Source organism: Pseudopipra pipra, chromosome 4, assembly GCF_036250125.1.
Source record: "Pseudopipra pipra isolate bDixPip1 chromosome 4, bDixPip1.hap1, whole genome shotgun sequence".
NCBI lineage: Eukaryota > Metazoa > Chordata > Aves > Passeriformes > Pipridae > Pseudopipra > Pseudopipra pipra.
In genome coordinates, this window is record NC_087552.1 from 72,694,017 (window position 1) to 72,717,565 (window position 23,549).

At 41.2% G+C, this 23,549-nt stretch overlaps 1 long non-coding RNA gene across 1 annotated transcript; it reads right to left on the reverse strand.

The window, feature by feature from the left end:
- Positions 1–7,597: 7,597 nt before the first annotated feature.
- On the reverse strand, positions 7,598–20,459 carry LOC135413896 (uncharacterized). Its single transcript, XR_010430469.1, has 3 exons — positions 20,396–20,459; positions 10,243–10,494; positions 7,598–7,827 (listed from the first exon to the last, which is right to left on the reverse strand). It is a non-coding gene; the product is annotated as an uncharacterized LOC135413896 (long non-coding RNA).
- Between the last annotated feature and the right edge of the window lie 3,090 nt (positions 20,460–23,549).

Below are 23,549 nucleotides of genomic sequence, written 5' to 3' on the forward strand. Positions count from 1 at the left end.
TGACTTTCACCCGAGTCCATATGTTAGTGATCTCCGAGGGCTCCGAAAGCCCAGAGGATGTGTCAGGCTGAGGGATGAAGACAAAAGCTTGACCAGGGGAATTTCAGCTTATTTTGTTTCCTAAGTGGTAGCTGAGGCCTTTGAAAACCTTGTCTTCAATCTCAGTTCTCCATCATACAGCTGGAGAATTGGCCTTTCCTCTACTTTTTGCACATCCTGTTTGCTTAGAGTATAAATTCCTTAAGGCAGAGGTGGTGTCTTGTGTAGCACAATGGGGCCTCAATCCTGGTAAAGTTCATAAATTCTTCAGTAATGCAGATAGTGCAGAATCACCTAGGTTCCCACAAATGAGTATCATGCATAAAATGTATTGATTTTTACCCTCTTCATTGAGTTTCCCCTTTCTTTTCTCCTTTTCCCTCTGATCTTTTTGATGGATGAAGGAGATACAGATTTATGAGGTCAGAGGCCTAACAGAGAAAGACCAACTTAACTGTGCAACAGTAAAAAGAAATCTGAGTAAAATATCAATCTGCAAAGGAAAAAAAAACAACTCAAAAGATAAATAAGAAGCTGAAGAAAGACCAAATTTGAAAGAAAACTCCCTTCTAAGGGAGATGGAAGATGAAAGGCAAAGGATCTTTAACATCAAAAAGAAATTCCCAAACAGAAGTCCAACATGATTTTGTTCTAAAGTAGTAAAGGGGAGACACAATTAAACCGACTTGATAGGAAAGATGGAGAGAGAGCTGGAGGGAATCATAAATCAACAGAAAACAATGATATGAAAGAGAAATGTAAAGTGAGCAGGAATTAAGAGGAAAGGAAAAGCCTTTGTAGGCTCAAAAACCCACACAGAATACTATTTTCAAGAGGCAGATTTCTACTTCCTTGAACCTTGATGGAAATACCTGGTATGAAAGTTTCAGCTGTTTTCTTACACATTTACTCTGTGATTTTAACTGACAGCCCTCTTACCCACCAGTGTTTTGCTCCTACTTTCCCCCCTATAGTGTTTTCTCATTTATAGGGTAAGATTTTATGTAAGTGAATATCCATCACCACTGCCTTGTGTCGGACTCTGAAGAAAGAACACGATTTTTCTTATGATTCCAGGTAGGCTCACATGTTCTAGTGTTCATTACTGAGCTGATGGAACAATCTCTTGGCCCATTTCTTACCAGAGGAAATCTAGACAGCAATGTCTGTGCAGGAAATATATTTTTATGGCAGAGTTCTTTCAGTGGTGACCCTACATGAGCAGGTGCTTGGCAATACACTAAAACCCATTTAAAAATGCCATCTTGCAAGAGCAGCTGATGGAAAGCTGGGCACACACTCCTGATAATATAGGCCAGAGGTAGCTGGGTAAATTTGCTTCTTTGGATTTGAAATGAGGAGTCATACTCAGTGACCTTCCCAACTAAATCTGTGTGTAGAGGAATGCATATAAACCTGTATAAGTGCCTGGTAGCCAACTTCCTCTACACACAAAAATATAGGAATTTTGTATACATATAATTCAGAGCAATTTTCAAGGCAATTTTCTATCTCTGCTATCATTCTCAGTGTGAATAAATGTCCCAGCAGTGGGTAAATCATAATCCTTACTTTCTGTGGAAAAAAAAAATAAAAATCCCATTTTCTTTTGTAAAATGTTTGCTAAAGACCTTGATTTATTCTTATGCAGACATGGAAAGTGGAAATCTGCCTGTAACCTGTGAAGAGCAGAAAATGAATGTTAAAGAATGCATGATGGGTCCCAGTTAGGATAAAATATTAATAATGTGAGTAGGGCTGTGTGGATATTGCAAGCCTGCTGCTATCTAATTAGAGCACATTGTCTCCTAGCAAAGTTATAATACAAATGTTTCTTTTTTGTATTCCCAAATTCTCTGCTTCTCACCTCCAAAGTGCCTGTGAAAATTTAGCATCTTTTGTTGTTTTGCCTTTTTGTTAAAAAAAAAACAAACGAGCAAATCATTTTTTAATTTGGTACCAGCAAGGGCACAGTGGAGGTCAGCCCTCCTGGAAGTTCAAAATATGACTTCCAGAGAGGTGTTTTTTTGTTTTTGTTTTTGTTTTTGTTTTGTTTTTTTTTGTTGTTTGTTTGTTTTTCTTTTTTTTTCTTTCCATTCTCTTTTTCTTTTTTCCCCCCTTTTTTCCCCTTTTTATTTTCTTTCTTCTTTTTTTCTCCTTTTTTTTTCTTTTTTTTTTCCTGCTATAATACAAGATAAAGGAAAATAAATGTTGAAATGTGGAAGAGAAATGGGGTGTTTTTTTAGAATTGGTGTCTTTCTAAGCATCCTACTTACTAAAAGCAAAACCAGTGGACGTCAGCACATGGGTTGCTTGTAAGCCTGTCCCAGGACCTTGGTCTTGCAGGATGCTCTAAATGTCTGGAATTTGGATCTTGTTGTCAGGTTCAAAAACCATCTCAAGTTTCACTTGACTCTGTCAAGTCCTCCTCTTTATTTGTTAACAATTTATAATAATTTTAGATCTTTTAGGAAGAAATTCTTCCCTGTGAGGGTGGGGAGGCCCTGGCACAGGTTGTCCGGAGAAGCTGTGGCTGCCCCTGGATCCCTGGAAGTGTCCAAGGCCAGGTTGGACAGGGCTTGGGGCAACCTGGGCTAGTGGAAGGTGTCCCTGCCCATGGCAGGGGGTCAGAACAAGATGAGCTGTCACCTGAACATGCCCATTTCTCTGGTTAGAAGTGTACAGGTGAAAAGACTGCTTTTTCTAAATTTCTCAGTTACAGATAAGAAGTCAGGAAGGATCTGTGTCTGATCTTCACAAAAACTCTGACTTAACCCTAGGGTATGGGGACTGTGTCTAAAATGAGTGTTTGTGAAAAGGGAAGGGTCTAAGCACTTGAAATCCAAGCTCATACTTTTAATATTGACAACAACCGGTGTTTAAAAGTCACAAGCCAGATTCAAAGATACAGCAAACTTGGCTGATAAATAATCTTTTAAAACTAGTCATTTACTGTCTTACCCTGCAATTGCATCTGGACTACATTTGCAATTTTTCTCTTTCTCGTCACAGTATTTTCTCATTTCCTCAGTGCCACACTTAACATGCCTTGATTTCACCTGCTGGGACCCTGCTCTCAAAAGTGTCAGCACCTCTGCAGTGTGATCCTACACAGGGCACAGTGGGACCCAAGATGAGAAATGCTTTATCAATGTACAATTGTAATTATTGTAGTCAAAGTTCCTTGCACATCTGCCAGTGCAAATCTTGCATCAGGGTTTTTTTCAGAAGGTCATTTTCATTTCACCACCTCACATGAGCATTTCACACAAGACTGCTTTCTCCTTCACAAGGTATGGCAGGGAATGTTTCAGGCCTTACCAGATGGCCACTACTACAGGGCTGGGAATATTAGATGACAGTTTCTCAGTTAAATTTCTGTTTCTGTCAGGTCTTTCCAACCAGCCCAGTCAGTGAATTCCTTTTTCCCTCTTTGATAGTAGTATTCAAGTACTTTAAAACAAGAGACTAGACTCTATCTTCACTACAAAGCCTGAGTATATGTAATAATAAATCACAAGCATATTTTGGTTTGCATCTTCTATGTAAGGATGCAAAGAATTTCACAAGAAATCTTCTGTTTGAGGCGAAGCTCATGAAAGTGTTAACTTGAAAAACTCAGCCTTAAAAAAAAAACTGCTGGGAATTTGCCTGTGATGAATGTAGGGCAAGATCAGCCATTGAGACTTTACAGTATTTCTCACATGATCTATTAAATGTGGTTGTCATGTCCCATCTGACATGATCTCATTTCTAACTTTGACTTTTTTGGTGACAGTCAGGGCTTCTCATGTAATTGAAGACAGTCTCAACCCCTGGCACTGACTGTACCTTCTAGGAAAGCATCTGGCATTTTGATTGAAGACCCTACATGAATCACAATCTACTCCCACCACTGAAGGATTTTGTCCTATGAATGAGCAAGAATGTCCTGCTAATGAACCCCGGTTATTAGATTAATTTTTTTTTTGTAAGAATAAAACAAAACACATAATAATAATCAGCTGTGTGGCAGGAAGCACTCAGACCCCAGACCTTGCCCAGAGCATCCCAAACCTTTTTGCACTCTCTGATGAGGAAAACACCCAAATATCTGTTCACAGTGTTTGTTTCTTGGAACTGGGGACTCTCTGATTCCTATGGTGACAAGTAAGAATTCAGCTCACTTGTTATCCATGCTAGTCTGGGAACACTTTGCAGCAAAATGTGTGACTTTGTTCATTAGCATCCCAGTCATAAGAGTCATCTTTCTCATTATCATCCTGACAAGGATATTTGAACAGGTGTCTTCTCTGGAGGGACATGATGAATCTCCATCCCTTACAGATACAATATTCATTAGACATTTCTTTTTCATTCAGTATTGCATTTACCTTCTGTCATGAACCAGCAGTTTTTAATTCTTGGTTTCCCACAGCTCTTTATCTTCTCACAGACTGGAATGAAGTACATACCTTCCTGATCCAGCAGAGGCTGGTCTATCTAGTGAACTGGAAGAAACATGTCTAAATCAGGATTCAGCTGAAAAGTAGGGCTTCCTGTAGCTATTGCAACACTGCACTGAATTTTTGTGTCGTTGGGAAGACCTAAGATGTTATTTTGTTTTGGTTCTGCTTTGTATTGTATAAAATGAACCAGACAACTGTTTCTTTGTCACCTCTGCTCAGATGGTGTCTGTTCACCATACATTAAAAGGATCTTTCCTCCTCCTAGTAGGTGTCAAAATAACTCTATGTACTCCTTTAGGATTGTGAATTTTCAAGGACATGAGGTGCTCCAGATGATGACCTACGTTTTTGGCAGAAATCCTTCTCTCTCCTGACTTTGGGTGCTGAGGTTCCTCATGTGGACACTTTAGCAAGTGCTCACAGTCAAATGGTCTGAGCTGTGGTTGTTGAGGAACCCTGTTTGCTATTCTAGCCATTTATCTGAGGTGTGGTCCAGGGGACCAAAAGTCAGAGCTCGAGTTCCCATATGTACAGACCATAACAGGGGTAAGTCAATCTTTCAGTCTGTGTGTAAAACTGAGTTACTAATGGTGAAACCCATCCAAAGCATTTTGAAGGACAGAGCAGTGGGTGTAGAAACTAATCCGAAGTAGCTGAACTCAATGCCTGGTCCTGCTTTGTTCTGAGATATTGTTCCACCCCAAAGAGCAGATTTCTGACGTAAAAGTGTATTTCATTTCTAATTTTTAAAGTATTGAGAATCTGAACAAACACTATTCTGGGTTTGAGTGGCAAGGTTTGGGTAGCAGGGAGATTACAGAGGTGGCTTCTGTGGGAAACCACTGGAAGCTTCCCCCATGTCCATGGAGCCAATTCCAGCCAGCTCCAGGAGAGACCTGCTGCTAGCCAAGGCTGAGCCTGCCAGTAGCACATCTGGGATAATGATTTTAAGAATAGAAGAAAAAAACCTGCTGCGGAACTGCAGCTGAAGAGAGGAGTGAAAATATGTGAGATTAACAACTTTCCAGAGACCAAAGGCTGCGCAGCAGGAGGGGCATAAGGTGCTCCAGGTGCCAGAGCTGAGGTTCTCCTGTAGCCTGTGGTGAGGCAGCTGTGCCCCTGAAGGCCAAGGAGGAGCAGAGATCCACCTGCAGCCCCTGGAGGACCACACACCGGAGTGGGGGGATGCCTGAAGGAGGCTGTGACCACGTGGGAAGCCCGTTCTGGAGCAGGATCCTGGCAGGACCTGTGGCCCCATGAAGAGAGGAGCCCACGCAGGAGCAGATTTGCTGGCAGGACTTGTGACCCCGTGGGAGGGACTCACGCAGGAGCAATTCCTGAAGGACTGCAACCCATGGGAAGGATCCACATTGAAGGTCATGGAGGACTGTCTCCCATGAGAGGGACCCTATGGAGCAGGGGAAGAATGTGAGGATTCCTCCCCCAGAGAAGAAGGAGTGACAGAGACAACATGTGATGAACTGACCCCAGTCCCTATTCCCCATCCCCCTGTGCCACGAGGAGGAGGGGGAGAATTTGGGAGTGAAGCAGAGTGCAGGAAGAAGGGAGGGTTGGAGAGAAGGTGTTTTAAGATTTGGTTTTATTTCTCATTACCCCATTCTGATCTGATGGGCAATAATTTAAACCAGTTTCCCCAGTGACCATGATGGTAAGTGCTGAGTGAGAGGCATCCAAAGCATACCAGAGAACAAAGCAGGAAGGGTGTCTGGGTTGCTTTTCTTCTTCATTATCTGCTTTCAGCATATAGTGAGAAAGCTCAGTCTACAGATTCACTTGTGTCTCTTTTCCCTTCCTCAGAGAAAACCTCAGAAAAGTCTGAGATTTTTTTTCATTTTCTTTTTTAAAATTTGTGATTTTACTCAGGAATATGACAAAACACTGCCCCTGTGGAATTAGCCTCTTTCAGAGACCAGTGTTACGGAAGTGAAAGAAGTTACAGCTCAAGCACATATTTATGACAATAATAATAAATAAAAAAACCCCCTGAACTTGCTAAGCCATGTGGGAGAAACAGACTTTAATAAGGACATAGACTCAAGTCTGCCAATTCCCTGCTTGAATTTCTCTCAATGCCAGCAAAGCACACTTATGTTGAACTTTATCAACTGCATGGAGTTCAGTGCAGGATGAGCTTTGCACTAATCTTCAAAATTGGGAATGACCTTAACATTTTCTGCTAGGTGAGCTCAGACACAAATACAGGAATTGTTTGAATATCGTACAATTACCTCCACTCTCTTGCACGAGAGTGTGTGCACACAAATAAATAAAAAAGTCCTTATGTTTTAAGGAGGCTGTGGAAGCTTTTTTTCAGTGCTAGGCTGACCATTTGAGTGCTTGATTTCCTATAGAGGCAATCGAATTTTGCCTGCTTTTAAATCCCCCTGCTCCTTTCCAGCTTCCTCTGCCTCACTTCACATTGTCTCCAAGCAAACAACATATTTCTGTCTTCTGCATTTGATTATGTATACAATGAATATTGAAGCAGGAGAATATAAAAGACATGAAGACTGAACAAAGAATTCAGTAAGGCTTTCCATGGTTTCAGACAAACCAACCAGCTGGTTACTCTGTATCACAACCACGCTTCGACCTCGTGTTCCCAAAAAGTAGGGAATCCATTAAAGCAGAAAAGCCTCAATAAAAATTTGTGACCTTTTCCCTGATCCTTTCAGATGTAGCACTACCTGTCTTGCTTCAGGGCTCTGCAAAAATGTCAGGACCTGTCTGCACTGATCATATTGTAAACCCAACACCTTCCTTTGTTAGCTCCTCCTAGTGCCAGTATACCATTGAGTAGTTCCAAAAGTGCAAGGAATACATCTGATAAGTCCAGTAACCTGAGCATCAGTCTCTAATTCTACCTGGCATATAAGAATATACTTAATTTCTCCTTCTGCCACAAAGCATAGAATCATATGCTTAACTCAGAGACCCATCAAAGGCAAGTACTATGAATTGCAGCCCTTTATACTCAACTGAAAGCTCATGACCTTCAGAAAAGAAATCTAAGTTTCCATTTAAGGTTTTTTTGCCCTTTTTTTATTGTGGACTGAGAAGTGATTTGTGACACACAAGTGAATGTCAACTCTTATGAATTAATTAACCATAGGTGAATCAAGAGAATTCATGCTGTAAAGTGTACATTTATTGAATCAGTATCTCCATCCTATTCTTCTTTAATCATTTGTATGAGTGGTTGCAAATGTATAATACCTTCTTTAGTTTCTTTTTTTGAGGTATTATCTGAGCTGTTTTCTCTTAAAACTCTTGAGTGACATTTCCTTTCAATAAGGGTAATTGTTGTTGCTCTGTAAGTCTAAAAGAGAATGGAAAAGTACTCACTTTGAAGAGTCAAAGGTCTGTTTCTTAAAGCACCACCAACACATCATCCTGGTTCACTCAGGGATGAATAATGAATACTGTTGGAAACGAAGTGAATGTTAAAATACATAATAGAAGAAGGGAAATTCAGAGAGGGAGAGTCGAAAAGATCAGGCAGAGGCCACTGTCACTTTTGCACTGAGACTTGATTGTGACAACAATAGATTTGCCCCTTACAAAGATAATGCAAGTCCCAACTTGGCAAAGCTTTCCAATACCTCTTAACTTAAAGCTGGAGTCCTCATGTTTTTTTCTCCCAGTGAGGGAGAATAATCATGTATTAAAACTGAGTGTCTGACTATGACATCTTGGCCATATAGAGTGCCCTGGTATGAGCTGTGAGGAGACCATTTGATATTTCTCTATGCAGCTCATCTATAGACTTGATATTTAGGCAAGTGCTTGTTCAACATTTTCAAGAACACTCAAATATCAGCAAACTCTGGATGCAAATATCTTGGATGGACCCAGGTTTGGTTTTCTCATTTCCCAAGCTGGTTAGGCAAAACAGTCCATGTGAATTTATACTGAAATATGTTTAATATATCTTAAGGTCCTCATAGCTAATTGAAATAATTTATAAAATGCCAATGTAGCCAAAGAAACCACTAAATCAGTTGTGGGCAACAGGCTACAAGGAAAATGATGGAACAAGTGACTGTAAAAGCTAAATATGTCCATATGGGATTATATTCAATGAAATAACGTTGATTATAATATGTTATATCACAATAATCTGTTAATTAAAATACAGCTTAATTAAAAAGAAAATATTGCCACAGTTGTTTCTTCTGGTGAAAGAACTAAAACCTGCTGATAGTTCAAAAACAAGTACAAGAAAACAGAGTGAGTTATGAGCTGGATTCATCCTTGGCTGCATATTGAGGTCAATGGCTTTCCAAGGAAAGTTTCTTACATGAAGTTGTGCTTGCTTGATCCTACTGCTTTATTTATCACCTTTGCGTGTCCACAGAAGGGCATCAGAGCTGGAGAAGGCTCTGGAGCACAAGTCTGATGAGGAGCAGCTGAGGGAGTTGGGGGGACTCAGCCTGGAGAAAAAAGTGGCTGAAGGGAGCCATTATGAATTCCTACAGCTCCCTGACAGGAGGCTCTAGCCAGGTGGGAGCTGGTCTTTTCTCCCTGATAACAAGTGACAGGACAAGAGCAAATAACCTCAAGTTGTGCCAGCAAAAGTGTTGATCAGATATTGGGAAAATTCCTTCACCAAAAGGGGTGTCCCGCCCTGGCAGAGCTGCTCAGGGCAGGGGTGGAGTTCTCATCCCTGGAGGGATTTAAAAGCCGTGTGATTGTGGCACTTGGGGTTTAGTGGTGGCATTGACAGTGCTGGGGGAATGGTTGGACTTGATCATATTAGAGGTCTTTTCCAATCTAAGTGATTCTATGATTCTAATTCCTTATTATTTGTCTTAGTACCATGAAGCTGCAGTGCCAGAAGAGGATTCTCCTGTGTTAGGTCATGTGGAAACACACACTGAAAAGGAAGATCTTCCCTAAAGAATTTAAATATTGAAAGATATGAAAGACAAACGAATACAATTACCCTGGGAACTAGAGGAAAAGAAAGGGCTAGAACTTTTCAGTACGACAGGACATAGTCTCAGGAGGACCTTCTGAAATTTCAGAGAACAGAGACACATCTAGGAACACATTTACCTGTCATATTTACCCTGACAGCCTCCTGTCTTCCTGTCTGGCTAAAGGGTAGAAAAACATAACCCGTGGAGCATCCCCATATCTCATTTCCAACTGCTCAGGGAGCTTAGGTCATGAGCTTAAACTGGATGCTGGGCATGCCTAAACATACCTAAGACAGCTAAAGCTAGGGAAGATGAATACCAAGGGATGGGAATTGGAATGAGAATTTTGGCTCTAAGTCAAGTAGGAAGGGCTGGTTTTTTTCATTTGTTTTTATTTCAAGGCGTGTTAAGATAACTCTTCCTTGCCCTCAGCCACAATTCCTTGCCTGAAGGACGACATAAGCAGAAAATGCTGCCTGAATTTGTGGATGAGCACAGCAATGGCTAAGGAGAACGAAGATAGCCCAGAGGGATCACAGGGAAGGATTATAAACTCAGTTCTGACCTTGCTGAGCTCGAACTGGTACATCATCATACACGGGATGATGTTAGTTTGCCTGGAGGGAGACTGGAGTAGAGAGATCTATCTCTGAGCTTCCTGCTTAGAAAGGATGAACATTTTTCCTGAGATTTACCTACAGGTGAGTGACAGATCAAGATCAAGAAGGGCCAAGGCAAATGGCCTTATGAAATGCAAGAATTATTTACCAGATGAGAGGAGGAGGCAGGGTGAAAATGGAGTCAGAACTTACTCTCTAATTCCAGGCTTGCTTGATGACACCATGGCTACAGCTGAACTTATGCTGGTGTAAATTATGTTGTCTTTGTGCAGGGGCTCAGAGGTTCTGTAATGCAACTTCCATCAGACAGATACTGTGAGGTATTCCTGGAAATTCAGGTGGTTTCCAAAGATTATTCTCTTCCTCGGATCCAGATATATTTGTTCTCCTGCTTCATGCGGTGCCACATCCTTAATTTATTGGTCTGCTTAGAACATTTCTTTCCTGTGGAACAGAAAGAGCAAAATCTCTCGCATAGGAAACTTGAAGGAAAAAAATTAAAAACGACCCAAAACTTGCGTAAATCAAATTTTTCAGTGAAAGTCCCATCTTTGCTCTTATCCTTCCTACTCACTTCAAGATATTTAACTGAGAAGACTATACTAGGACTTAAATGATCTTAGGTTTCCTCCATAGTCAAAAGAAAGCAAGAGAAATTAATTGTTTAGGAAGTTTAAACTCACCCTTCAAGAAGTGTTTTCTCCAGCAAATATTTTGCATATTTGTTAAGTGTTTAGTCAGACTGTAACACAATGCATCATATAAAAATAATTACATTTTTGCCTATTCCACCAGTGATTACTGTTTTCCAATTACTTATCAACACCAATTACAAAACATTGATTGTCAAATGACTCAAAAGTTGGGATAAGAATTACCAACCCATGAGAAAAAACTTAACGGCTTTCAGAAGCAGGGAATAAAAGTTGGTTTTGACATTCACAACCACTGCTAACCTAAAAAATAAGCGAAAGGAAAGAGGAGGTTTTTTTATAAGGAAGGTGTTGGATAAATGCTAGGAAAGTAAGTAAATATCTTATACAGAGATAATAAAAAACGTTCATTTCGCTGTAGGTCATGGGGCAGGAGCAAAATCTTAAATAAAGGCAATAATAGCACAACTAACGCATTTATAATAAAGGCTGAATCAATATTAGCAGAGATTCTTTGCAGAGGAGTTGAATTTTACTGTTGAAGAAAACATTAGAAAGGAAAAAAAAAATCACAACAAATACAGAGAACAAAGAGGAACATAAATGAATAAGAAAAAGGGACTACCTGGTAAGGTGGTCAAACTGCTGCTTTTCTCTTGAAGGATCCACTGCAACTATCTCAGTGCTCAAATCAGTCCAGCAGTTTAATTACCTAGGCAGCCTCGTCTCCTCGGACGGTAAGATTGACAGGGAGATAGACAACAGGTTAGCAAAGGCATACAGTGCCTTTGGAAAGCTTTGTAAAAGAGTTTGGTGAAATAAACACCTGAAGAAAAGTACCAAGATCAGTGTTTACAGAGCCATAGTGCTGTCTATTCTCTTATATGGATCTGAATCACATGTCATCTACCAAAAATGGTTTTTTGTTCATGTGTGCTAGAAATAAACATCCACAAATGCATGCACACCCCCACAGATGGAGAGGAGAGGCGCCGACACTCTAAATTGGGTTTGCTGTCATACTGCCCTCAATCCCATTCTGTTCCATATGGTCTCATTCCTTGGCTTGCTATATCAATACAGGATAATCATAGAATTGTAGAATAGAATATCCTGAGCTGGAAAGGACCCACAAGGACCATCAAGTCCAGCTCCTGGTCCCACACGTGACAACCCCATGAATCCCAACATGTGTCTGAGAGTGTTGTCCAAATGCCCCTTGAGCTCTGCCAGGCTTGGTGCTGTGACCACTGCCCTGGGGAGCCTGTTCCAGTGCCCAACCACCCTCTGGGGGAAGAACCACTTCCTGACATCCAAACTAAACCTCCCCTTCATGTCATTCCCTCGGATCCTGTCACTGGTCACAGAGAACACAGATTTGTGCTGCCCCACCACTTCCCCTTGTGAGGAAGCTGTGGATCATCCTGATGAGGTCTGTCCTCAGCCTCCTCTTCTCCAGGCTGAACAAACTAAGTGCCCTCAGCCACACCTCATATGGGTTCCCTTCTAGACCCTTCATGGTCTTTGTGGCCCTTCTTTGGATGTTCTCTGATAGTTTTATATCCTTAATCCTTACGTCCTAATGACACAGCTCAGCAAAATGAACCAACCAAAAACTAGACTGACTGGTTCCTAACTGCATCAGATCCCTGAGCTATCTCAGTACATGATATTGCATAAAATATCAACGTTTTGATATTTGCGTAACAAATCTGCTGGTGCCAGTTCAAAGATGAAGGCAGGAATGTGAGGCTGGGAGTAAAGGAGAGGGAGTGACTGCAGAAGTTCTCGTTTAGATGAGCTAAAGTACTGTGGAATCACACTCTCAGAGCATGGTTAAGGTTACATGGTGATTTACAGGTGTCCTAATGCACCCGCATGGTCAGGAGCGTGTGTGGTAATAAATGTGGCAGAAAATTGTGGACAGACAGAAGAAATACTGTTAATAAAAGTTTCAGGGAATGGCAGTACTCTTCTGTCTGTCAAGTTTCCAGCACAGAATGGCAGTTAAAAAAAAAAACCAAAAACCAAACAATAAAATTAGCAGGGCCTCTGGAAGGGAGGGGGGTGGCAAGGGAAACGTTCCCAGCCTCAGAAAGTTCACAGCCTCGGTGTGTGGAAATGAGGTGTGAGCCCTGCCATCAATTTGAACTGTAGCACAGCTGATGGAATACAGGGAACGTGCTCACGTTGAGGCAGCAGAGACAGGACCAGATGATTCACAGCCACATGGTTTCCATCCTATTAAATGGAAATGAAGGCACCGGCTCAGGGGGGGACTGAGGCTGTGGCCGTGAAATAGTAAGGGGTGAGTGATTTTCCAATTATTCCAACAACTCTGAGTGAGAAGGGCTGCCCTCCAGCTCAGAGAAGCCATGTGTGCTGTGCCACAATCACACTTCCAGAGGACTTATTTACAAACCTTACAAGCTCCCTCAGTTCAGTGCAGGTTTAACTTGAAACTGTAGGGCTATATGGACTCATCTTGATTCACAACAATCTCTCTCCTCCCCAGAAAAGAAGTTTGATCATACTGGAGACTCACTGAGGGGCTTCCTGATTGAGGTCCAGTCTTCCAGAACAAGCAAAATGTTCATAATCAAGGGAAAAGCTTCTATAGTCTTCAATCATCTTTGGATCAGGCTCTTAGTGAAACCATCTGTTCCAATGCATCCTCACATTAGGAAACACAACTTCAGAAGAAGTTTGAGATAATTTTTCTTCTTTGCCTTTTGTTTTTCAGCCTTCACCACTGCCCTCCCTTTCTCAGGTGAGTAGTAAGAAGTCCTTAGGTGTCACAGAAAGAGGTGACAGGTGAGGTGCAGCCTGGAAGGTGTTGATAGTGCTCCTTCTTCTGGCTTTTGGCCCCTCTGTGGAAAGGTCTGCATTAAATGCTGTGAGGATCCTGTGGGTTTGGGAATACAGCCTGAGCTAAAGCTCTCCTAGCTGGACAAAAATGACCAAATAACACAGTCTGCAACTCCTGTTGATGGTCTTAACCCATATTAGAATATGATGCTCTGTCTGCAATCCCAGGAGCACCAAGGCTACCATGTTTGGAGGGGAGTGTGAGCCACTCTTCCTGGCATCTATTATTGAAGAAAGGATTTTGTCTCATAGTTAGGGCACTCAATTCTTTGACAGAGGCTGCTGTCATCAAACAAACAGTCTTTACAGGGGTCCAGGGCTCTAGAAGGAATCTGCTCTGCTCCCGTAACTCCAGCAAAGAGCCAAAAATCATTTCCTTACTCAAGTGATGTTCCTGGAGTTGGTATTGGTGCTCTTCCTGATATGAAAGTCACATTTCATGGAACATGGAGTTTACTGAAGCGGGAAAGGCCTTGGATAAAAGTATCAGATTTAAGCCCTTTGAGGTACCCAATGGCAGAACGAAGTATAGAAAGAGAACATCCCACCTCACCTGATCTCAAGGCAAGTTGGAGAGAGATGAACAGAAGTGACAGAGCTGAGAAACAGTTAATGCTTGAAGCAATGCTGTGATCTGAGCTGGGGGTTTGGAGAAGATGTGGACATGGAGCACCCATCAACCCTACCAGGATGGGCAAATATGTGACGCCATAGGAGCGATAAGTGTGTCCCAAAACTATTTAAGAGGTGATAATTTCTTAGCAGGAGCACAGGTGCAAACACACAAAGATAAATGCAGGTATTGCAAACCCACATTTTAGGTTTCATCACTTCGCCAGGTACAGAGCAGTGCTGAGTTGGTTTTCTTTTCCTTAGGAATTTGCTGCCAAAGCACATGTACCTTCAAAACAAGCATCTTGTATGGAGAAGGGAGAGCTAAACAAAATCAAATCAAATGGGATAAAAATATAAAGAAACAAAACACCTCCCACAAAGCTTGACCACCCTCCACTCAAGATTCATATAACCAGGAGAAATATTGTGACTTCATTTTCACAGCTCATTCTACCCTTCTGTCTAGGTGAGGCAAGTGTAATTGCTGGAGACTTGTTGCTGCTCTTTCCCTTTGTGTCTGTTCTCCCATCTTTGCTGACTGGATGGTACATCAGACTCATCAGATTTATTTATTTATTTATGGAAATGGAAACATTTCAATTTATCTAGCTGAAAGCTTGACTCAAAGCCAACAGAAGTCATTCAGTGGCTGAAATGATTTTCAGGCTTTTCTTGTAATCCACCTTCACAGACCATGCAGGACTGCTTTGCCAGGCCATCAGACAGCCCATTGTCTGTACAGGTATGCCCAGATACTGAAATATATATTCTGGAGTAGTGTTATTGCAGCTTTTTGCATAATCCATAACACCTGCAGTCAGTGAAAGAGAAAACACCCCACCTATATGAAATCAGTATCTAAGGGTGGGATCAATCGTACTTCCAGAGTTGCCAAAATCCTTTTCCATTGACTACTGACAGAACTTAGACAATGACCTTAGGTCAGGCACTGAGATTTCAGATGCATCTACATAAATGAGTGGTCTTTTATGTAAATTCTCAAGGCTTTCTGCTACTTTCACTTGTCAGAGAAGAGCTTTCCCTTCCTCTGATACTCTCTGCAGAACAGCCTGTGAATCAAACCACATACTGCTTCACACAAAAAAAGTGATAATGTGATTTTTTTCTGCATTCCCAGTGGAGGAGGGGCTGTAAATGTTGTCCTCTTTGCTTTTTTTTTTCTCCCTTGAAGCTGCAGTAGGTAAGGCAGTGAGATCTCAGCAGAGAGGAAATGAAGTTCAAGAGCATTCAGTAGAATGTGTTTGTCCAGTCTTGTCATGTGGGAGTGATGCAAAGTTAAACTCTCCCCTGCGGTGGAGATAAAAATTTGTAAAGTTGTGGGATGGATGTACATCCCTGTTACCAGGGGCATCGTTTGCAAGTATTGTGTTGCTCTAGGTCATTCTTAAATCACACTGGCTTTTGAAATGGTTGAGGCATAAAATGTGAACTCAGAGACTTGTGGATATTTCTTACCGACAGCAAAAATATTACCTTATTTTTTTCCTGCATTTGTGGTCAAAAAATAAGTTAGGACTGTGATAATAAAATGTCGTTTGTGAGCTGGATTCCACTTCTGGATCTTTTTTACATTTACCTGGAGTAGTGCCTGAAGTGTCAGTAGAGCTGAAGTAATTCCACATTTCCCTTTAATATGGCTAAAACTCAGACAAACCACTCCAAGCACTTCACAGAAAAAAAACTTATCTGGGGTCCCACTGAGTTGGGGCACAGGAGCCTTTTCCACTGCCTTAGATGGTTGTGAGAAAGCCCTTGAGCACTTAATTTCAGAAGCAGTCAGATTCTTTCCAGGCTCCTGAGTGAAGAAGGAAATATTTTTGCAGCCTGGTTGGTTAGAGAAGTGGATGACAGTTTCTTAATGTGCTTTTACTGGATACTCAAGCTTGGCTCAAATCTGCACAAATTATGCGTCAGCCCCTCTGTCCCACCAATACATTTCTGTTTTCTGTTTGCTGTTCTCTGTTGGGTCTGCCAACTTGCTCTCCACTGCTGTGTAACAATGCAAAGAATGTTGTATTAAACCCCCAAAATTCTCCTTGTTGACTTTATGCAGTTAACTTGACAAGTACAACAAAGTGAACATGCTGTCAGCAGTCAGCTCTGAAAATCCAGCTGGGATCTAAAGATAACAGATCAAAAACTGTCACTGAAATCGGGGCACAACACTGCTGGTGAACAAGCTGTCCTAATATTTACAGGTTGCTTTAAACAATAATAAAGCTCTGATTCCCCCACTGATAAAATCCCTTTGCACCAAGGTTGAATTGCAAATATGCTGGATATTAGCCCTGTGTCCCAGTGGGATAAAAACCTTCTGCCAGTGGCTGGCTGGCACGACTGGATAAAGTATGGCCTTCAACTGCTGGATGTGGCAGGAAGATACATGAAGCCATGTGAGACAAGAAGGTCAGAGGCGGAGACGACTGGATAAATGGATGATTCCTTGAGGATCTTTGCTGGCTGGTATAAGTCAGTTGTCCCAAGGGAGAAAGAATATTTTACAAAAGTCACAAACATAAATGCCTTCAGAACAAAACATCACACATCAAGGCTTCGATATGAAAGTGTTTACAGCCCACGGTTGCAGTTTGGGATTTTAATTTACTGCTCTGGTCAGGCTAAACAGAGCTGCTGGAGGTTTATATGCTTGCAAAGACTTCCCTCACCTTCCCTCAAATAAAATATCCAAAAATATTTATCATGTCTTCTATTTGAGCTGAGCTGGTGAGATTTTAACTGCAGTTGATAAAAAATGTACGGCTACTGGGTCGTGTAAGTCCCTTGGTGCATTAGAATCTTGGAAAAGTGGAAGTGCCTCTAATCTGTTTGGACTGGGGTGGGAGAAAGAGGGACTGGGACTGGACAGTCTTTAAAGTCCCTTCCAAACCAAACCATTCTGTGATTCTATGTTTCCCTAGCAAGAAAATTTGCTGCATTGCAACTATCTTGAAATTCATGAAGTAGAGAGGGCTTTTGGACTGGTTATTCTTTAAAAATAAGTGTCTCAGAAGTGCTCTCTTTAAAACAAGGACTGTTCTCAAGAGCGTTAGCAAGGCCTAAGCAGATGTGAATGTCACTGTAATTTCCTTTTTCTATGATTTAGTATAGCCAAGATGTCAAAAGTAGATGAAATGGGGTAAGCTACTTTGAATTGGATGACCCAAAAGCTCCAAAATGTTAGGAAGTCAGGACATCTTGACAAATATATACCTCTTTGTCAAATATAACCATGACTCAGTGAAAAAATTTAATTCCTTGCTTAAGTAAAATTGGACATCCTTAGAGGACATTTTGGGAATGCACTTCAACAATCCATGAAATACATTCAAGAACACAGCTGCAGGGGAGGAACAAAGCACTGGCAATTATACTGAGGTTTGAAAAAGATACAAACTGGGCAAATTGTATGAATGTAATTGAATAAAAGCTTCCATCTTCACCAAATTATTCATTATGTTCTAAGGTACTTAAAAAGCAAACAGAATTTTTTTTTAAATGAGTGTTTAGGTTTGGATTTGGGCAACAGAAATGAGGCACCTTAGTACATCTATATAAACATTGCACGAAATTTTGTTGCAATTAGCATATGGAGATCCCAGAAACAGCACTAAAATTTAAGGATGATCAAGAACTCCAAAAACTAGATCATTTTAACTGTGTGCTAAATATAGGAGTGGTGCTGAGCTTTGTGCATCTCTTTGTAAAGTTTGGCCTCAGGTCATAATTCCTTATGCAAAATGCAATCCAAGATTAAAAACACCCTAAACAATGGGGTTTAATGACAAAGATAAGGAACTACTTGATCTAAAGTCTCAGAGGCTCATCATTTGGAAAATGCACTGACTTGGACATTTAACTATGAAAGTAGGTGCAATTAGGTCTGCATATTTTAAAATCCTTATCTTAATGAATGTAGAAGTTAGAACATGACTACAAATGAAGAGGAAAGAGAGCAACAATTCTCAAGAGCTGAGTAACTTTTTTCTCTATACTTTTTGAGACAAGATGGTGATAAAAATGGGGTCTAGAGTGAAATGAAGACAGAAAGTAACAACGTTTATTAGACAAAAACACTGAAAGCACAGATAGAGCTGATTGATCACAGTCTGAAACACAGGCAGAACTGTAGGCAAAGCTTGCTTTGAAAGATAAAACACATGCTAAGAATGATGTTAAACTTTACCCTTTGCTAATGTTATCTGACATTCAGGATCTGTGCTGCCTCACTGTGCCCTTCCCAGACTTTGCCCTTTGTGTTGTAGAGTGCCACATCTCTTTGACTCCATGTCATCACAAGGATTTTCCCCTGGCTGCAGCCAACAGAGGGGCTGAGTCTTGTGGTAAAAATGGAATAAAAGGAAATCCAGACAAAAAGCAAGAAGAGCAAGGGGAAAACGGATGAAACGAAAGAAGTAGAGAAGGACTGAAGTGAGGAGTGACCTTTTCCACATCCCCAAGGCTGCAACACTGCAGGGTAGCAGCCAGATCCTCAACTGCTGTCAAACTGACAGAGACCCAAATACAGCCTCTCAGACTTCATAGGGATCCCAAAAGGTAAGATCCTTCTATAATTGGTGAAGACCATCCCAAAACCCCAGCAACATGAAGATACTTATAAAAGAGGTACTTCCTTTGCTAGTTTTCAGAACGGAAGTGTATTCACATTTGCAGAGTTCAGTGTTGATTTTTGAGGCATGGATGATGAATTTCTGAACATGGGCAGTTGTCAATCTTGACATAACCTGAAAGGGATTCAGAGGTTTTCAAGGCAGGGTTGAGGTCTCTTTTCTCATTATTAATCTGTGTACTGAGGGCTAAAGTGTCAAAAGCAGCTACTGAAAAGTGGCAATCATACTATTTTAAAAAGGTGGGAAGGAAGATCCGGGGAACTACAGACTGGTGAGCCCCACCTCTGTGCCTGGGAACATCACGGAGCAGATCCTCATGAAAGCAACATTAAGGAACGGGCAAGACGAGGAGGTGATCTGGGACAGCCAGCATGGCTTCACCAAGGGCAGATTGTGCCTCACCAGCCTGGTGGCCTTCTGGGATGGAGTGACTGCAACAGTCAACAAAGGAGGACCAACTGATGTCATTTACCCAGACTTTTGTAAGGCTTTCTACAGGGCGTCACATGACATTCTTATCTCCAGATTGGAGACGCCGGTTTGAAGGGTGGCCTATTTGGTGAACTTGGGATTGGCTGGATGGACACAGCCAGAGAGTTGTGCTCAGTGGCTCCATGTCCAGGTGGAGGTCAGGGATGATGGGTGTCCCTCAGGGCTCATCCTTGGGACCTGGTCTCATCAATATCTTCCCCAATGATATCGATGATGACATCGAGCACACCCTCAGTGAGTTTGCAGATGACATGAAGCTGAGTGGTGTAGTCAACATAACAGAAGGAGGGGAAAATCATCCAGAGGGATGTGGAAAAGCTTGAGAAATGGGTCCATCATAACCTCATGAAGTTCAATAAGACGAAGTGCAAGATGCTGTACCTGGGTTGGGGCAATCCCAGATATGGAATTTAGGTAAAATATTAGGAAGAGGTTCATTATTCAGTGGGTGGGGAGGCCCTGGCACAGGTTGTCCAGAGAAGCTGTGGCTGCCCCATCCCTGGAAGTGTTCAAGGACAGGTTGGATAGAGCTTGGAGCAACCTGGTCCCGTGGAAGGTGTCCCTGCCCATGGCAGGGAGGTGGAATGAAATGATCTTTGAAGTTCTTTCCAACCCAAATCATTCCATGATTCTATGATTTTCAGTAAGAGGAGGAAGAAAACTCTTAGGCTGCAGTGACTACCAAGCTCATTCCAGCTACCAAGTATAAGTCAAGGACAGTCTAATACAGGGCTGAATATCTACTCAGCTGGGAGGAAGAGGCATTTGCAGGTGGTGATTGAGAACTGAAAGGGTTGCTGTGTGCTGGAGATGCCTGACTTGCTCTGTGACAGGAGAGGATCCCATTCTGACCTTCAGAATGATGTGCCACACAAAGCTGGATGGGAACAGACCTGTGCACTTTGTGGGGGTGCACATCATAAGCTCTTTTCTACTACAGAGGCACAAAAGTACAGAGAAAAATCCAGCAAAGCACTGTTTTGACACAATACTTTGACACAATGACACAATACTTGCTGTAAACATCAAAAAATATGAATAAAGAATGCAGACAAAGGTGCTTTTTACCTTTTAGCTGCTCTCACTCCAAGGGAGCTGGAAGAAGAAGACACAGAGATGCTTGGTGGGCAGCAGAGTTCCAAGTTGCCATGACTACACTGGTACCCTGGAGAGATTCCTATATCCACACAAGGTGCATTTTTACTCCTGGTCACAGTGTAGACAGACTTCACAGTCTCACAAAAACCCTACAGCTGGAAATGTGCCAGAACCTCCTTTTGGTAGAACTGGTTTTCTCTTGTTCCCAAATTGAGATCCAAGGTGGAAACCATTCTAGACGAGTTTCAAACAACATTTTTTTTTTTTTTGAAAATTGTTAAAGATGTGTAAATTGGCCCTATTCCCCCAGATTTTTTGAGATTCTTAAGAAAATACCTGATAAATATGTGGATAATATCACTGTTAAGGCAGAAACAAAGCACAGATCCCTGAGGGATCAGGAGCATCAAGAGAAGAAATCCAGACAAGTCCAAACCTATGGGAGCACAAGTTCCCAGCATAAGTCCCCACCAAATCCCACATCTTTTGGTGAGAGCTTTCATATTCCACTGTTTCAGTTATGACATTTTTGCAGCAAGCACACAATGTTCAAAATGCTGCTGATAGAAAAATTGATAGAGAGCAAACTAATGGAGAAAATAAAACTTTATTAAGATCTGAATTGTTGCTGGCTGACATTGTGCAGAGCAAGACACACAAATGGCAAGAAAGACCTACGTTCAATTAAGTGGAGTAACATTCTGCAGCAAAAGATATTTGGAAAGAGTCTGAGAAAAGGGTAAGCTTATAATTTTTCCATTTTTTTTTGTGATGTACCTGACAATTCCATAAATTGATAATTTTAGGTACAGATATTACATCTTTGTGCGCATTCTATTTGAAGGGTGTGAGGGACATAGGAATCAATCTGAGAAGATAATTTTAGACTTAAAAATCCAACTTCTTTTTATATAAATTCCCAAGTGGATTCCTCTTTTTTACTGTCAGGTAATGATGACAAATGATACAATCTTAGTTTCAGGGTAAAATGTAGGCAGTTGTAAGTCTTTTGAAATTATGGTGAGACTTTTATAAATCTTGGGTCAGACTTCTCTCAGAGCATCATTCTTAGGAGAATAAAATCATGCTGTGTGTCTTGAAAGGGTACAGCAGAGTGTAATTAGGCTTATCTGAAATAAAAGGGACATGTATAAAAAATGTCAAACAAATATATTGTGTGACACTGCATTATTTGATGATTGAGTGGTTAATTCTGTGGGAGTAATACAATTCTGATGCCAGCATGAGAATTATATGGATCTACCCTGCTGGAAGAGATCACAGATCTGTCAGAGATGTTTTCTTTGACTGAAAAATGAATAGTTTAAAGAGAAAGGGAACACACTGAAACCCGTATCGAGGGATCAGAGTGACATTTCAGCTTTCTCATTTTGATCAAAATGATCTATGTTTGAATATTGTAAGTATAAAAATTCAGTAGAATAAATGATTAAAACAAAACATATAATACAGTCTTTTAGGAATGACCTTTCAGTCCTGGTCTCTGTAAAAACCCAACTCAAACAATAGCAGTCCAGCAAACAAATAAAACCCAAAAGACTTATAAAATAAATATATTCCTGGAAATTTAAGATTATTTTCTTTCAGAGAGCACCAGGAAAGTCAATATTTTGGAAAGCCACTAATTAATTCAGAGCATAGGACATCCAGAAATTCAGCCTTCTTTAAGGTGTCTCTAGCTGAGCACCTACTACCTAAAGTACCTGCAGTAATTAATTACTTTTCCAAAAACTGGACTAGGACCCAGATTCCAGTATTTTCTCAAAGTCAGAACAGCAATATTTGGTCCATAAGTGATGTTTCTTTCTCATGCCATGCTCTTCTGAGATGCACGGAGGGGATGGAATGTACAATTTTCAGAGTGGTACTGAAACTTATCCCCAGCTTGGAAAGCTTCCAGCAGTATTTTAGATGCTACCACAGCACAGACAAATCCAGCAGTAACAAGCCTTGTTTGCTATTAGATGTATTTTCTAAAATAAATGTGGAGGTAAAATTGTCAGCGAATTGGACCATCTGAGGCTTTTTACTCTCCTCCTGATTTATGGCTCGAACGCCCCTGCAGATTTTAAGCTGGTATCAAATCCCTGCTGAATCTTTATCCGTCTTAAACAAAATAATTGTCTTCTGCAGTAATACCAATTTTCCTGTGCCTCTGGGCTTGCTGTCTTTGATAGAAAGTTCTTCTGGATGATAATTTATTTGGTTATATTACAGGGAGATAAATCTGCTTGCAGCCAGTTTCCGGCAGAGGGAAGGGATATAAAACTACATCACCAGTGCCTATTCCAGAAACATTATGAAAACTAGAAACAGGAGGAGGAAATTATAGCAAAATTGTCCTCCTGAATATATGGAATTCCCCCATGTAATAGGATTATTCATTCTGTGTGGCCATGCAAAGGGCTACAGAGGACAGTGAAGATTAAAGGGTAGGCCTGGGTCGCTCAGGGAATCATGTTTGTTCTTGAGCTGTTGTAGCTCTCCAAAAATTTGGCACCTTTCAAAATGCTTATCTGGACCCTCATTAGCTGATGTAGGAAAATGAACACTACTGATGGATTTGCTTCTCATCCTAAGGTAGAGGGCTGTGACAGGCAGACAATTTTTATTCAGAAAAATAGATCCAGATAATACTATTTTTCTCATTTCAAGCCAGTTTTTCATTCAGTTTTGGTTTGCCTGTAATTTAAATATTCCTTTCCATGAACAAGCTAGTGGTGGGCCAAAAACTCACTTGTAGCTCAGCTGGCAGGACATCTGGCTGGAATCAGAAGGACACCAGGCTCCAGGTGTTTCCAGACTTTTCTCTTCCCCCTGGCTTCTCAGGTTACAAGGTTGATAAAGCAGCAGCATCCTCTTCCTTTTTCTTTCACAATCTATTGGAGAAATGGCTTAACTGGTAGAGAAGTGAGTTTTGCAGCTTTAGTTGGCTTTTTTGTCTTACATGTGGAGGTAAACTTATCTGGTCTTTGCATTAGCACTAGGGTGTTAATTGTCATGTCTCTAATTTGTTTCCTCTATATGACATATTCTGGGCTGATCCCACAGCGTGGGCAGCAGGGGGGGGGAGATTCTGTCCCTCTGCCCCCAAGGACATGGA